Raw genomic sequence first — 8,908 nt, 5'->3', positions numbered from 1 at the left:
GTAGGAGAACTCAAAGAATGGAAAGAAATAATGGCCAAATTTTTTCCAAATTCAAAGAAACCCACAGATACAAGAAGTTCACAAAACTACAAATAATATAAACACCACACACAGAAAAAACACACACAGGCAAATACACACATACGAATAAATATATCACATCCCAGTTAAATTGGTGAAAATCAGTACTAAAAAGAAAATCTTTAAAATAGCCAAATAAGGGAAACATTATATCTAGAGGATTAAAGATAATATTGATGGCATACATCATGGTAGAAGTAATGCAACCCACAAGAAATGCAACAATGTCCTTAATGTGCTGAAAGAAAACTAAATCTCTTAACCAATTTCTATGTATAGCAAAAATATTCTTTAAAAAATGAAAGTAAAATAAGGAATTTTTTGGACAAAAGCTGAAAGGAATTACCGAAAGTAGAACTAGACTTAACAAAATAGTTTTTCCAGTGGACAGAAAATGACATCATATGGAAACATAAATCAGCACAAAAGAATGGAGAGTGTTGAAAATGGTAAATATGTGAGTAAACGAAACAGAATTTTTTTTCTCATGGTTTTATATTTCTTTAAAATATATATGGAATCTAAAAAGAAAAAAATGGTTCTGAAGAACCTAGGGGCAGGACAGGAATAAAGATGCAGACTACAGAATGGACTTGAGGACACAGGGAGGGGGAAGGGTAAGCTGGGAAGAAGTGAGAGAGTAGCATTGACATATATACACTACCAAATGTAAAATAGCTAGCTAGTGGGAATCAGTTGCATCACACAGGGAGATCAGCTCAATGCTTTGTGACCACCTAGAGGAAAAAGATATAACATGCTTACATCTTTTCTGACCACCTAGAGGGAGGGTGGGAGAGAGATGCAAGAGGGAGGAGATGGGGGATATATATATGTATATATGTGTGTGTGTATATATATATGTATATATATAGCTGATTATATATATATATATATCTCTGATTCACTTTGTTATACAGCAGAAACTAACACAAATTGTAAAGCAATTATGGTCCAATAAAGATGTTAAAAAAATAAATAAAAATAATTGACTATTTAAAGCAGAAGTGTTGAGTTTAGCTCAGCTACTCCATTGTTTGCTGCCTTGGTTTCCATTTTGCTTGGCCAAGTAGCCTGCAGGGACATTAAACTGACACTAGTGGCCCTTTCATTCAAGTGCATGCCCTAGATAACAGCATGCAGCATCACAAACAAATGTAAGTTCCTGTTATAACTTCCCTAACAGCCCTTGTGATTAATAGTCTCCCCTCTCTCCCAGCGCTTTCCCTTTGAATGACCCTTAGGTAAGACCTTCCTGGGCCTTACCAAAACCCAGCTCTTTGTTTGAATTGACCTTAGCCTGGGAACCCCAAAAGACTTCACCCATGGACCCTAATAAACACATGGACCTGGGTCCTATATCTTTCTCTGCACTCTGCCTTGACCTCCGTATGTGGCTCCTCAAGGCATACTGAGCAAGACCTCCAGGACCTGTGAAGTAGTAAAATTCTCTGTTTCCATTTCTCTTGTGGTCTTTTGTTGAACCATGGCTCACCATCTGGCACTCTATGTTCCACTTAAGAAGTGTAAATTTGACACATTCATAACAAAAGCAATAACTAAGAATTGTGGGGTCTAAATATATAGAGAGAAGTAAAAATATGACAAAAATAGCACCAAAAATGAGAGGGGAAATGACAGTATACCATTTTAACCTTCAAACATTATACATGAAACGGTAAAAAAAAAATTATTAGACCACAGAGTGTCATAAATTTAAAATGTAAACTTCAGCCTCTAGAGCAGCCAACAAAAACTATAAATTGAGAGGCATAGGTAATAAGGTAACAATAAAAATAAAATGGAATCCTACAAAAATATAAAAATAATCCAAAACAATGTAGGAAAAAGAGCAAAAAGGAAACAAAGAAAATGAGATAGAAATGTGGTAGACTAATTCCAGGTATAACTAAATCATAATAAATAATAAGTACACTTAATTTAAATATTCTAAACATAGCAATTAAATGACAGCGATTGTCATACTGGGGTAAAAAACTGTCCCCCAAAACCCACTTTTACATAGAGATGCAGATAGATTAAAACTATAAAGATGGAAGAAGATATAACATGCTTACATCTTTTCTGAAAAAGTATTTCGGCTTAATTTTGAAAGATGTTTTTACCGAATATTAAATTCTGGTTTACAGACTTTTTTTCTTTTACCACTCTAAAGATATCATTCTGTTGATTTCTGATTTGCATAAATTATGACAGGACGTCTGCATTATTTTTTTATCTTTATTCCCCTATACTTATTGTGTGTTTTTCCCCCCGGCTGCTTTACATTTTTTTGAGTAACACTGGTTTTCAGCAATGTGATGACGTTTTTTGTTAAGATTTTCTTCACATATTCCTGCTTTGTCATCCTGAGGTTCTTGGGTCTTTGGATTTATAGTTTCCATAAAGTTTGGGAAATGTTCAGTCATTATCTCTTCAAATAGTTTTTCTGTTCTCCTCTTTCTTTCTTCTCCCTCTGAGACTTAAAAATACATGTATGTTAGATTGTCTGATATTTTCCACAGGTTACTGAGTCTCTGTTCACCTTGTATTAAGTCCTTTCAGTTTTTGTGGTTCATTTAGGATATTTTCTATGGCTATGTCTTCAGGCTCACTGATCATTTCTTCTGCAGCTTCTACTCTATTAACCCCACCCAGTAAAAATTTAAGGCACTATTTGTTTTACCTCTTGAAATGGTGCTTGGTCTTTTTTTTTTTTTTCATTTTCCTCCACATTATATTCCTGTTTTCCTTTAAATCTAGCACATTTATTATATTTATGATAGCCCACTTAAATTCCTTGTCCTCTAATTCCATTATCTCTACCATTTCTTGGTCTCTTTCTATTGATTGAATTTTTTCTAGGTTATGTTAGCTAGCTTCTTTGCATAACTTGAATTTTTTATTGGATGCCAGATATTGTGAAATTGACTTTGTTGAATGCTGGGTTTTGTCATATTCCTTTAAAGGATGTTAGAATGTTTTACTTTGTTCTGATAGCCAGTTAAGTTACTTGTAGATTAGCTTCATCTTTTCTAGACTTTTAAAAACAGTTTTAAAGACAAATCTAAAATAGCCCTTATTATAGGGATACTTTAGCCCCACAAGATGTTACCCCTGTGGCACTCCATTGAACATGCCATACCCCAAAGACATGGTCTCCACTCTGACTGGAAAGAAATAAAATGGTCCCCAGGCCTATGTGATCTCTGGTAATTTCTTGGCTTATATTCACTGGTGATTTTTATTTCCTCAGCATTCTTTTTCCCTGCAAGTATCTCACTGCTAGAGGTAGAAGATACAGATATAAAAAAGGGAAGACAGAGTACAACTACTAGTGTTGCATTGAATTTGAGGTATCAGTATGAATTCATGATTTTATATAGCAATATATAGTAAACACGTTAGGCTTTGGAGGCCATATTGTTCCAGTCACAACTCCTCAACTCTGCCATTGTAGCATGAAAGCAGTGATAGACACTATGTAAATAAATGAGCATGCTATGTTCAATTCAAACTTTATTTATGACTACTGAGAAGGAGAAGAGAAACTTAGCATTTACCAGGGAACAGGCTCAAGTAAGGGTGCAAATATAAATGGGTATATATTCATCAGGGTTCTGCAGAGAAACAAAACCAAAAGGATGTATATAGATAGATAGATAGATAGATAGATAGATAGACAGACAGATAGATAAAGAGTCAGTGAAAGTAAGAGGGGGCGGTAGGGATAGGGAGAGGTGGATTTTAAGGAATTGGCTCATGTGATTGTCAGGGCTGGCAATTCTAAAATCTACAGGGAAGGCTGGCAGGCTGGAAATTCTGGCAAGAGTCAACCTTGCAGTCTTAAGGCTGAAGACAGTGTGGAGGCAGAATTCCTTCCATTTCTGAGGACTTCAGTCTTCTCTTAAGGCTGTCAACTGACTCTATGAGGTCCACCCACATTACAGAGGGTGATCTGTTCTACTCAAAGTCTACTGATTTATATGTCAATCACATCTAAAAACTACCTTCACAGCAACATCTAGACTGATGTTTGATGTACAATGGGGTACCATAGCCTAGCAAAGCTAACACATAAAATTAACCATCACAGGGTAGCAAAAGGGGAGTTTCCTGGTAGTTATGGAACAGGTATATATTTCGATTATGGTGGTGGTTACAAGAATCTGTACATAGGATAAAAATGCATAGAACTACACACATACACACACACACACACACACACACATGAATACATGGAAAATGGTGAAAACTGAATATGTTTTGTAGTATAGTTAATAGCATTGAACCAATGTCAATTTTGTGGTTTTGATATTGTACTTCTATAATATAAGGTATCAAAATTGGGGGAAGTGGAGTGAAGGGTACATGATACTCTATATACTATTTTTGTAATTTTCTGTGAGTCTATAATTATCACCAAATAAAAGGTCTTTAAAAATTTTATGGACACTCAAGTTTGATATTCCAATAATTTTCAGGTACCATGAAGTATAATTTTTCTTTTAATTTTTTCAACAGTTTAAAAATGTAGACATCATTCCTAGCTCATGGACCACACAAATATAGGTAGCAAGCCAAGGCCCAGGGTCATTTTTTGCTGACTGCTAAATTAAATAGTATTGTTTCTTCATGTCAATAATTATATTCTGTTTATGGTAAAAAAAAAAAAAGTCTTTGAATGCTTTTAAGAAAGACAGAGTGAAATATTTAGGGGTAAAGAGATATAATATCTGTACCTTACTGTCAAACAGCTCTCTCTCTACATATATATTAATATACTTACATATATATATAAAGAAATGATAAGGCAAATGTGGTAAGATATAATATCTGAAGATTCTGGGTTAAGGCTTAAAGAAAATTCTTTCTATGATTCTTGCAACTTTTCTATAAGTCTGAACTTATTTCAAAATAAAAATTATTTACACACTCACATATATATCCAATACTTGCTTAAAAATATGGAAAAAGGGAGTGAGTAGGTATAGATATTGGTGAAACAATGAGCTAGCAATTCTTAAAACTGAGTGATTGGTATATGAGGTTTCATCATATAGCTTTCTTTTTATGGTTATTTGAAATTTTCCAAAATTAAAAGTTTATATATGTATATACACACACATGCACACACAAACCAGAGCTGCAAAAGTTTGAGGAAACATGTACAGTGACACTGACAGCAGGTAATATGATTTGGGTGGAGGGACATATAATTTAATAAGAGAAATTTAAAAATCATATCACCTGCTATAGTAAATTCATTTTCTATGTAGTAAATTTATTCTGTGAAACCTAATGAGTTCTACACACATTAAAAAAACTTTCAAAATAGCAACTTCAAATGTACCACAGTGCACCAAAATAAGTCAACATTAAAATGATTAATTTTAAACTCCAAATTAATAAGATAAATAATAAAAATGTTAATGGTGGTCACCTGTAGGAGGTAGCAACCGTGGTAACAATATTTTCTTCTTTATAACCTTCCATAGTTTTTTGAATTTCTAAAATATCTATTATTTATCACAAAATAATACATGTAACAATCTTTTTGAGATTTCTCAATTTCTTGGGAGGTCAGATTAGTTTTAAAACTTAATTTTCTTGGCATTCATCAACATGAGCAGAACTTGTCAAAATTGAAGCAACATAGTGCCAACTTTTTATATAGCAACAGAAAGAATAATTTTAATCAATTTTTGTAAATAAAGCATTCAGTTTGATATAAACATGCATATGAGATGCTAGCACCCTTTGCTTTGTGGGGGGAAAAAATTAAGGTGTTAATGAATTGGCTGGGACCATGGTTCTAGAAGTAGAAAAAAACCTTGGTAGCATAGGTCAAAGTTTGAAAAGAATCAAACTTGGATCAGACTGAAATGTAGGGCTCATCCCAGTGGAGTAGGGAGAAGTTAAAAAGCTTCACCTAAAGGGTTTGGTACATGCCTGTCTACATAGAACCAAAAGCAGCACCCACTGTGATACAAGCCAGAGGAGAGGACCCACAGTTAGAGGTTTGCTGCAGTGACAACACTCCAACCCAGGTGAGACAGAAGACAGGCAGCAGGATTTTAGTGACCAGATCACATAGATCAAAAACATGGATTTACCCAAGGATGTAGATTGGCAGGGAGTACAGTTCTCAGGTAGGAGGTCTGGGGTCATTCTATGTCTCCAAAACCAATAGGGAAGAGAAAGTTTAGGTAGTACCATAAGGCTGAAATCAGCTGTCACAATGGCTGGTGATATGGACCCATGATATGCTGTGCTCAGCCATGGAAAAATAATCTACACAAAGTGAAAAAAAAAACAAACCAACCATCCAAAAAGCCTATAATAGGTTTATTGAGGAGTTTCAACTCACTGGAGTATATGATGAAATGAATTTCTCTCCCCAGTCATAAATTTCAGATTTTCAGAGTCAAAAGAAATATTTCAGGCAAACTAAAAACTTTCTGGTTATTTTCAGCCCTAAGACACCCATCCTCCAGCCCTCTTCTAGAGCAGCTCTTCTGCTAGTCTACAGCCTAGAGAGAAAAAGCTCAGCAAGCCACTATTCATCAAGCCAGATGTCAGTTCTTCTTTGTAGACACCCAAAACCTCAACAGGTTTTGCAGCACTACCTTACTTGTCTTGGATAAGAACAGTCTTCCTACTCTTTCATAGGAACAGTAGTGAAACACTTCCCACTATTCATTGAGCACTTCCCATGATGTATAAATCTCCTTTGATTCTACCTTCCCCCTTCTTGATGTTTACTTTATATAGGTATGTGGGGAGAGGAGGCAAGGAAGAGTGGTGGTTGATACCAGTAGGAAGACAAGGGAGAGATGCCTGACTCTAACAATTGGTAGCTTAAAAAATAAAAAGTGCTACTTGGTGTCATTTATCTTTAGTTTGGAGTCTCCACTTCAATACTTAAATTCTGGGTCAACAGAAAAAGTCAAACAACATCCTCTACAAAGGGAATTAATATGAATTGGCACTATGCCAGGTGTTTTGTACAACTTAATCTTTACAATAACACTGAGAGCAGTGTTTAATTACTCTCTTTTTTCAAATAAGAGAACTACATTTTAGAAAAAGTGAATAATTTTCCCAATATTAAGTGGTTTGTGATGGAACAGAATTTATACTCCTGCCTCACTATTTGTGAAGGGTATGTGTGATATTTTCCACTGTGTTGCCAGACAGTACACCAAAAACACTCATTTCAGATATCACCAGGGATAAGATTCTAAAGTGACTGCCTTTGTGAAATATGGATCAGAATCTATTGGAATCTGAGTCTGTAACAGACTACTGTTCTCAGGGATTGTAGCTAAGCTGAGATAGTGGAAACAAAGAATAAAAATCTCTCTATATAACTTTGCTTTCCCCAAAGAAGGTTGTCAATGATTGCCCAATGATGCCACGTCTAGTCTTTATATACTAAACACCCACATTTCCCTTTGGTCTTATTGGTTCACAGATTTCTGACTCAGCAAATATTTACAGCAGCTTTTACATCCTTGTCTCTCAAGCTATAGATTACAGGATTTAGCATTGGGGTCACTACCCCATAAAACATGGAAACAAGTCCTTCTCTAACTTGCAAATTGTCTTGTCCAAGGAAGTCTTCAGACTTCGGTTTGGCATACATAAAGAAGATGGTACCATAAAACATAATTACCACCGTCAAATGCACTGAACAGGTGGAAAAGGCCTTGCATCTTCCTGTGGCTGAGTTCATTCTCGAGACGGTGTATAGGACGAACATATAGGAGAAAATAAATGGCCAGCAGGGGAAGAACCAGGAAAGCCATATTTGACACTGCTGGGTAACAATATTGAGGGATATATCAGCATAAGCTAGCTTGAGAACGGCCAGTATCTCACATAAGAAATGACTGATAATATTATTACCACAGAAAGGCAATCTCATGGCAAGAGATGTTTGCACAATTGAGTTGATTCTGCCAGACAACCATGACACAGAAGCCATCAGTACATACACCACCTTGCTCATGATGACGGGGTATCTCAGAGGGTTACAGATGGCCACATAGTGGTCAAAAGCCATCATGCCAAGGAAGAAACACTCTTCTGACCCCATTGCAAATCCTAAGAACATTTGCACTGCACATCCAGAGAAGGAAATATTCCTTTTCTTTGAGATTAAGCTCACCAAAGTTGAGGGAACAGAGGAGGATGTATAGCAGATATCCAGAAAAGAGAGGTTGTGCAGGAAGAAGTACATGAGAGTGTGAAGACGGGAATCAAAGATGCTTGCTATGATCAGAACACAATTGCCAATTATAATCAGTAGGTACATAACTAGAATTAGAGCAAAGAAAATAATTTCAAGTTCGGGGTAACCAGAGAGTCCCAGAAGAATGAATTCTTTCACAAATGTCTTATTTACTCTATCCATGTCCCAGCTTTCAGGATGTCAAAGGAATACCAACATAAAACATTTTCACTGCCAAATAACATCAAATGTAACAAATTTCTTGGATAGGCATTATTCTAGAGTGAAGTAGAAAGAATGTTTTCTTTGAAGCTCTTTCAGTTATCTTCAAGAATGTCTGCGCCTAGAATACAATGATACTGGGAAATTGAGATTTCAATGCCCTGTGTCTAATGTTTGAAGATCTACCTAGGATCAGACGCAAATTCAGAAGCAACCTTCCCCACTGTTGAAGACACCCTAAGTTGAGTTTTTTAAAAGCCTTAGAATATTTCAGATGACAAACCTGACTTCATTTAGTCAGGCTCAGTGACAGAGTGGTGGGGAAGGCAAAAGACAACTCAACTAGGACTGGAATTTTGATTCAGTGTT

At 35.7% G+C, this 8,908-nt stretch overlaps 1 pseudogene; it reads right to left on the bottom strand.

The window, feature by feature from the left end:
* Positions 1-7,544: 7,544 nt before the first annotated feature.
* Positions 7,545-8,591, bottom strand: LOC115854642 (olfactory receptor 13C4-like; annotated as a pseudogene).
* Between the last annotated feature and the right edge of the window lie 317 nt (positions 8,592-8,908).

Source organism: Globicephala melas, chromosome 6, assembly GCF_963455315.2.
Source record: "Globicephala melas chromosome 6, mGloMel1.2, whole genome shotgun sequence".
Taxonomy (NCBI): Eukaryota; Metazoa; Chordata; class Mammalia; order Artiodactyla; family Delphinidae; genus Globicephala; species Globicephala melas.
Note: the sequence above shows the minus strand (reverse complement) of the source record. Positions and strands in the feature narration are given on the sequence as shown.